This window comes from Chanos chanos, chromosome 9 (assembly GCF_902362185.1).
Source record: "Chanos chanos chromosome 9, fChaCha1.1, whole genome shotgun sequence".
NCBI lineage: Eukaryota > Metazoa > Chordata > Actinopteri > Gonorynchiformes > Chanidae > Chanos > Chanos chanos.
Window position 1 is genome coordinate 30,489,289 of NC_044503.1, and position 7,552 is coordinate 30,496,840.

Genomic DNA, 7,552 nt, shown 5'->3' on the forward strand with positions numbered 1-7,552 from the left:
GCCAAGAAGAGGAGTTTCCTTGTGATATAGCATCTTCCTTTCAAAGCGGGAATCCACTGGTTTCTGCCACCAGTGCTCTCGACACAGGAAGCCTAACCCCTGCAACCTGTTCCTCTGAAATTTCTGATACAGACAATAACAGCCTCTATGGAGAGATGGGATCTTCTGCCATGCCCATCTATGGATCCTCCAGAGAGGACAGGATCAGTGCAGACATGATCCCTGCCTCAATGCTGCCCTTCCATGCCAGCCTGATCTTCCAGGCAGACTCCATGGAAATCACTCTGTTCCCAACCGAGGATGAGATTGGGAACGACGTTGATGCCTATGCTGCTGGAGAGGAAGAGGGGGATGTGGATGAATATGATGATGAAGATGATGATGAGGATGATGATGATGAGGAGGAGGAGGAGGACTATGATAATGATGTAGAAGACCTCGATGCTGCTGTGAAGGTGGAAGGAAGAGGTAGGGAAGACCCCAATGAGGAGGACACCTCAGCATCTTTTCTAAATTCACTCTCAGAAAACTCAATAAATGAAGGAGTGGATGAGTCCTTTGCTTACCAGGATGACACAGAGGATTCCATTGATTCAACCTCATACAATGGGGATGAAGATGACCACCTTTATAGCACAGAGAGACATGCTGAACTTGCACAGCAGTTTCCTGGACCAGATGACCCTGTGCAATCAGCAGCCCATGCAAGGCAAGAATCATGTGAGAGTGACAGTGAAATGGAAATCTCATCTGATTCCTCAGAACCCCCAAATGCAGAGCTGGAGGACAATAAGCAGCTTTGCACATCCAGTCAAGAGAGGGTTGTCCCACTTAGAAATTCTGAGACTCCAATTACAGTGGTACCAGAGGGACCTGGAAACCCACAGGAAGTCACAACAAATACTGAGCAAAGCAATCAGTGTATAGAGCTTCCAGTAGACAAGGTTGAGGAGGAGACATCACACTTTAAAGAGCCTCACCAAACATGTCACACAAGTGCTCAAGATTCAGAAGTTCAGACCGCTACAGATGGCAAAACACTGTCTTGTGGATCAGGAAGAATATCTGAGACATGTATCAGTGAGGTAGATCCATGTATGCTAGGGGCCACTGCTGCTGGAATGGAATATGAAACAAGCATCAAAGATGACTTGGAGCTAGATCACAAAAATGGAAACAACTTGGAGAATGTGGACATCTCATTAAGGTTAGATGAGACAGCCACCAATGATCTCAACAAAGGAGTCCCTTTGCTATCATACCCTAAAGAAGAGTGCAGCCCCAGTAACATACCAATCTGTGCCTATCCCGAGTTTTGTTCTGATGTACCAGACAACCTTACTCCAGCTGATGTCTCTCCATCTGACCACTCCCTGGACCATGATAACATGTCAGAGAACCAGCCAAGCACGGATGAAACAAGCATAGATCCTTTAAACATGTCCTGTTCCACTTACAGCATCCTTGCCATCTCTCCAAAGAAAGAAAACTCTGAAAGCAGTATCTCAGAGAAGGAACTTTCCACAGAAAGCTGGGTGCCAGGAGGTGCATTGTCCCTGGGAGATTGCTGCGACTTTGAGGCTGAACGTTTGCTGATGTGTGAGATAGCTGGATCACTGCACACCAAAGGTCTGTCCGTCTCTCCCAATATTTCAGCTGAGGATGACATCACAGGTGACCATGAAAACAACAGTTTTTGTGACTTGCCAGAGAAGATGACAGACATAGAGGTCGGTGTACTTGAATCCAATCTGGCCAACTGGAGATCCATTGAAGATCTCTCGGAAGCAGGAGGAGGTGAGGATGGAAGCTCTCAATTTCTCGAGGATGACGCAAACAACCTTCAAAATCCAGAAAGTGGTCAGATCCAGCTATGTCATGCCAGAAAAGACACACAACTCACATGGAATGACCCCAAACAGAAACGTACACCACTGATCTCTAGTATACCACCAAAATGTCTACAGTTTAACATCCTTTCGGATGATGTAAGAGACACAGTCGATCAGACCTTACATACAGAGTTTAACATCCCAGAGGAACCAGTCTCAAATGTTGATGCTATGGAAGATGAAGGATGTGTTGAAACCTTTGTCGAACAAATGTCACAAGTTCAAGATAGCAACAATGAAACTGACAAAGGACAATTACTACCCACAGCACTTTCTCTGGAAAACAGTGAGCAATCAGAGCCCCAAATACAGATAGATACCTTTAACTCATCACATAAAACTGTCACAAATCAAAAACCTGCCGGTTCTATACAAAATGATGAGACAAATACAAACCCCCCTGTCTCTGAAAATGAGCCTGCATTCAAACTACCTGGTGGATCATTTGGTGCCTTTAGCCCCAAAAAAAAATCAAGTGAGTCAAAGCTTGACTCACCTTCATACACCTGTGACAAATTAGCTTGCAAAGATCAGGATACTCCAGTAGATATGGCACAACCCAGCACTAGACAAACAGTTGTTAATATTTCTGCTGAGGAACAAAGACTGGACAGTGATGTTCATATAACTGATTCACAGTTGGTGACAAAAGATGAACCAAAGACTGAAGTTGCCTTTCAAGGGGAGGAGACTGAAAGCCATGTTCCTATTTCAGGAGAGAAGGAGCAAGGGGGAAAGGACAAAGAGACATACACAAAGAAGGATGTTACAGAAAGTACTCCTCTTCTGGGGGAAGGGCACCAGCCAACAGAAGTTCCACAGAATTCAGATATCTCTCAAATTGAGAGGAACACAGAGGACAAGACAAAAGCAAGTCGTGTTGGCAAAAAAGACAATTCAGGAGATCACAGTGAACCAAAGGTATCCAATATCTTTGAAAACAGCAATGAATGTGTTTTAGCTGCAGAGGAAGAGGAGGATGTCCAAAGCAAAGATATCGCTCTGGAGACTGTAAAGAGTGAAATTCCAGAGCAATTGTCTGAGGCCAAGAAATCTGTTCAGGAAGCAGAGAAAAGTGCAATTTCAGAGACCATCTCTAGGACTGAGAAACTCTGTCAGGAACCTGAGGCGAGCAAAATTTCTGAGACCAAGAAGTCCTCTCAAGAGGCAGAGAGGAGTGAAGTTACAGAGATAGTGTCTGAAACTGACAGATGTTCTCCGAAAGATGAGAAAAGTAAAATTTCAGAGACAGTTTCTGAGACCAAGAATTCTGCTCACGAGGCTGAGAAAAACGAAATTTCAGAGACCATCTCTAGGGCCAAAAAACTCTGTCAGGAACCTGAGACAAGCAAAATTTCAGAGATCGCTTCTAGGACTAAGACATCACCTCTAAATGCTGAGAAAAGCAAAATTTCAGAGACAGTTTCTGAGACCAAGAAATCAGCTCAGGAGGTTGAGAGGAGTGAAGTTCCAGAGATAATTTGTTGGTCTCAGAAACTTTCTCCAAAAGATAAGGAAGGTGAAATTTCAGAAAACATTTCTGAGACCAAGAAATCTGCTCATGAGGTTGAGAAAAATGAAATTTCAGAGACCATCCCTAGGGCCAAAAAACTCTGTCAGGAACCTGAGACAAGCAAAATTTCAGAGATCGTTTCTGAGACTAACAAATTGCCTCCAAAAGCTAAGAAAAGCAAAATTTCAGGGACAGTTTCTGAGACCAAGAAATCTGCTCAGGAGGTTGAGAGGAGTGAAGTTCCAGAGATAGTGTCTGAGACCAAGAACTCAGCTCACAAGGTTGAGAAAAATGAAATTTCAGAGACCATCTCTAGGGCCAAAAAACTCTGTCAGGAACCTGAGACAAGCAAAATTTCAGGGACAGTTTCTGAGACCAAGAAATTTGCTCAGGAGGTTGAGAGGAGTGAAGTTTCAGAGACAGTTTCTGAGACCAAGAAATCTGCTAAGGAGGTTGAGAGGAGTGAAGTTCCAGAGATAGTGTCTGAGACTGACAAATCTTCTCCGAAAGATGAGAAAAGTGAAATTTCAGAGATAGTTTCTGAGACCAAGAACTCAGCTCACAAGGTTGAGAAAAATGAAATTTCAGAGACCATCTCTAGGGCCAAAAAACTCTGTCAGGAACCTGAGACAAGCAAAATTTCAGAGATCGTTTCTGAGACCAAGAAATTTGCTCAGGAGGTTGAGAGGAGTGAAGTTTCAGAGAACATTTCTGAGACCAAGAAATCAGCTCAGGAGGTTGAGAGGAGTGAAGTTCCAGAGAACATTTCTGAGACCAAGAAATCAGCTCAGGAGGTTGAGAGGAGTGAAGTTTCAGAGAACATTTCTGAGACCAAGAAATCAGCTCAGGAGGTTGAGAGGAGTGAAGTTTCAGAGAACATTTCTGAGACCAAGAAATCAGCTCAGGAGGTTGAGAGGAGTGAAGTTTCAGAGAACATTTCTGAGACCAAGAAATCAGCTCAGGAGGTTGAGAGGAGTGAAGTTTCAGAAAACATTTCTGAGACCAAGAAATCAGCTCAGGAGGTTGAGAGGAGTGAAGTTCCAGAGATAGTGTCTGAGACTGACAAATCGCCTCCAAAAGCTGAGACAAGCAAAATTTCAGAGACAGTTTCTGAGACCAAGAAATCAGCTCAGGAGGTTGAGAGGAGTGAAGTTTCAGAGAACATTTCTGAGACCAAGAAATCAGCTCAGGAGGTAGAGAGGAGTGAAGTTCAAGAGAACATTTCTGAGACCAAGAAATCTTCTCCAAAAGCTGAGAAAAGTGAAATTTCAGAAATAGTCTCTGAGACCAAGAACTCAGCTCACGAGGTTGAGAAAAATGAAATTTCAGAGACCATCCCTAGGGCCAAAAAACTCTACCAGGAACCCGAGACAAGCAAAATTTCAGAGATCGCTTCTGAGACCAAGAAATCTGCTCAGGAGGTTGAGAGGAGTGAAGTTTCAGAGACCATCCCTAGGGCCAAAAAACTCTGTCGTGAACCTGAGACAAGCAAAATTTCAGAGATCATTTCTGAGACTAAGACATCGCCTTCAAAAGCTGAGACAAGCAAAATTTCAGAGACAGTTTCTGAGACCAAGAAATCTGCTCAGGAGGTTGAGAGGAGTGAAGTTTCAGAGACCATCCCTAGGGCCAAAAAACTCTGTCGTGAACCTGAGACAAGCAAAATTTCAGAGATCGTTTCTGAGACCAAGAAATTTGCTCAGGAGGTTGAGAGGAGTGGAGTTTCAGAGAACATTTCTGAGACCAAGAAATCAGCTCATGAGGTTGAGAAAAATGAAATTTCAGAGACCATCCCTGGGGCCAAAAAACTCTATGGGGAACCCGAGACAAGCAAAATTTCAGAGATCGCTTCTGAGACCAAGAAATCTGTTCAGGAGGTTGAGAAAAATGAAATTTCAGAGACCATGTCTAGAGCCAAAAAACTCTGTCAGGAACCTGAGACAAGCAAAATTTCAGAGATCGTTTCTGAGACTAACAAATTGCCTCCAAAAGCTAAGAAAAGCAAAAATTCACAGATAGTTTCTGAGACCAAGAAATCTGCTCAGGAGGCTGAGAGGAGTGAAGTTGCAGAGAACATTTCTGAGAGCAACAAATCTTCTCTGAAAGATGAAAAAAGTAAAATTTCAGAGACAGTTTCTGAGACCAAGAAATCTGCTCAGGGGGTTGAGAGGAGTGAAGTTTCAGAGACAATATCTAGGACCAAGGAACTCTCTCAGGAACCTCAGACAAGCAAAATTTCAGAGATAGTTTCTGAGACCAAGAAATCTGCTCAGGAGGCTGAGAGGAGTGAAGTTGCAGAGAACATTTCTGAGAGCAACAAATCTTCTCTGAAAGATGAAAAAAGTAAAATTTCAGAGACAGTTTCTGAGACCAAGAAATCTGCTCAGGGGGTTGAGAGGAGTGAAGTTTCAGAGACAATATCTAGGACCAAGGAACTCTCTCAGGAACCTCAGACAAGCAAAATTTCAGAGATAGTTTCTGAGATCAAGAAATCTGCTAATGAGGTTGAGAAAAATGAAATTTCAGAGACCATCTCTAGGACCAAAAAACTCTGTCAGGAACCTGAGACAAGCAAAATTTCAGAGAACATTTCTGAGACCAAGAAATTGCCTCCGAAAGCTAAGAAAAGCAAAATTTCAGAGACAGTTTCTGAGACCAAGAAATCTGCTCAGGAGGTTGAGAGGAGTGAAGTTGCAGAGAACAAATCTGAGACCAACAAATCTTCCTCGAAAGATGAAAAGATCGAAATTTCAGAGATCAAGAAATCTTCCCAGAAAGCTGAGAAGAGCAAAATTTCAGAAATCAGTTCTGGGACGAAGACATCCTCTCAAGATGAGAACAGCAAAATTTCAGAAATAGTGTCTGAGACTAAGAAGCCTCCTCGGGAAGCTGAGCAGAGCAATGTTTCAGAGAACATCTCTGAGACCAACAAGTCATCTATAAAAGCTGAGAAAAGCAAAATTTCAGAGATTGTTTCTGATAACAGGAAATCAACTCAGGAGGCTGAGAGGAGCAAAATTTCAGAGAACATCTCTGAGATCAAGAAATCTTCTCCAAAAGCTCAAGAGAAAATTCCAGAGACCAACAAATCAGATCAGGAGGCTGATAAAAGCAAAATTTCAGAGATAGTTTCTGAGACCAAGGCATCTGCTCAAGAGGCTGAGAGGGGTGACATTTCAGAGAACATTTCCCAGGCCAAGAAGTCTTCTACGAAAGCTGAGAAAAACAAAATGTCAAAAATAGTTTCTGAGACCAAGGCATCTGCTCAGGGTGTTGAGAGGACAGAAGTGTCAGAGACAGTTTCTGAGACCAAGAAATATTCTCCAAAAACTGAAAAGAGCAAAATTTCAGAGAACATTTCTAAGACCAGTAAGTCTCCTCCAAAAGCTGAGAAAAGCAAAATTTCAGAGAGAGCTTTTGAGACCAAGAAATCTGCTCTGGAATTTGAGAGGAGTAAAGTTTCAGAGAATACTGCCGAGGCCAAGAAGTCTTCTCCGAAAGCTGAGAAAAACAAAATGTCAGAAATAGTTTCTGAAACCAAGAAATATTCTCCAAAAGCTGAGAAGAGCAAAGTTTCAGACACTATTTCTGAGACCAAGTCTGCAGACATTCACCAGCAAGTGAATGAAGACGTGTGCTCTATTCTTTTATTTGATGAAGACAAATCCCTCCAAACACTAGAACAGGCAATACTCCACACCCCTAGCTCCAGGTTGACTGCTTTACAAGAGACTGGTGTGGCTGAGTCAGTACATTTGCTGGAATCAGCTGAGCAGGACACGCTTGACAGTGCCCTTGAAGAAACAACTCTCACAGGTGGCACAAGAGACATTAACGATAATCACATAGAGGGTAGTCTGACATGCACGGAGGATACAGCACAGCAGAGTGTATATTCCTTTCCAGTTACATCAACAGATGATAGGGTCCTATCCACCCCCATACAGGAATCTCAGCCAGCACTTACCAGTTCCCAAACACAAACACTCCTAACCAGTGTCACCCCTGATACCGCACTCTGGAAATCTGAGTCACCCACGGCTCTCCAATCCACCCTGGCAACTCAGGAGCCAGTGACAGGGGCAGAGGGGTCCAATTGTGCCCTGTCCATACAGGACACGCATCATCTGGTAGATGGAAATTTGAA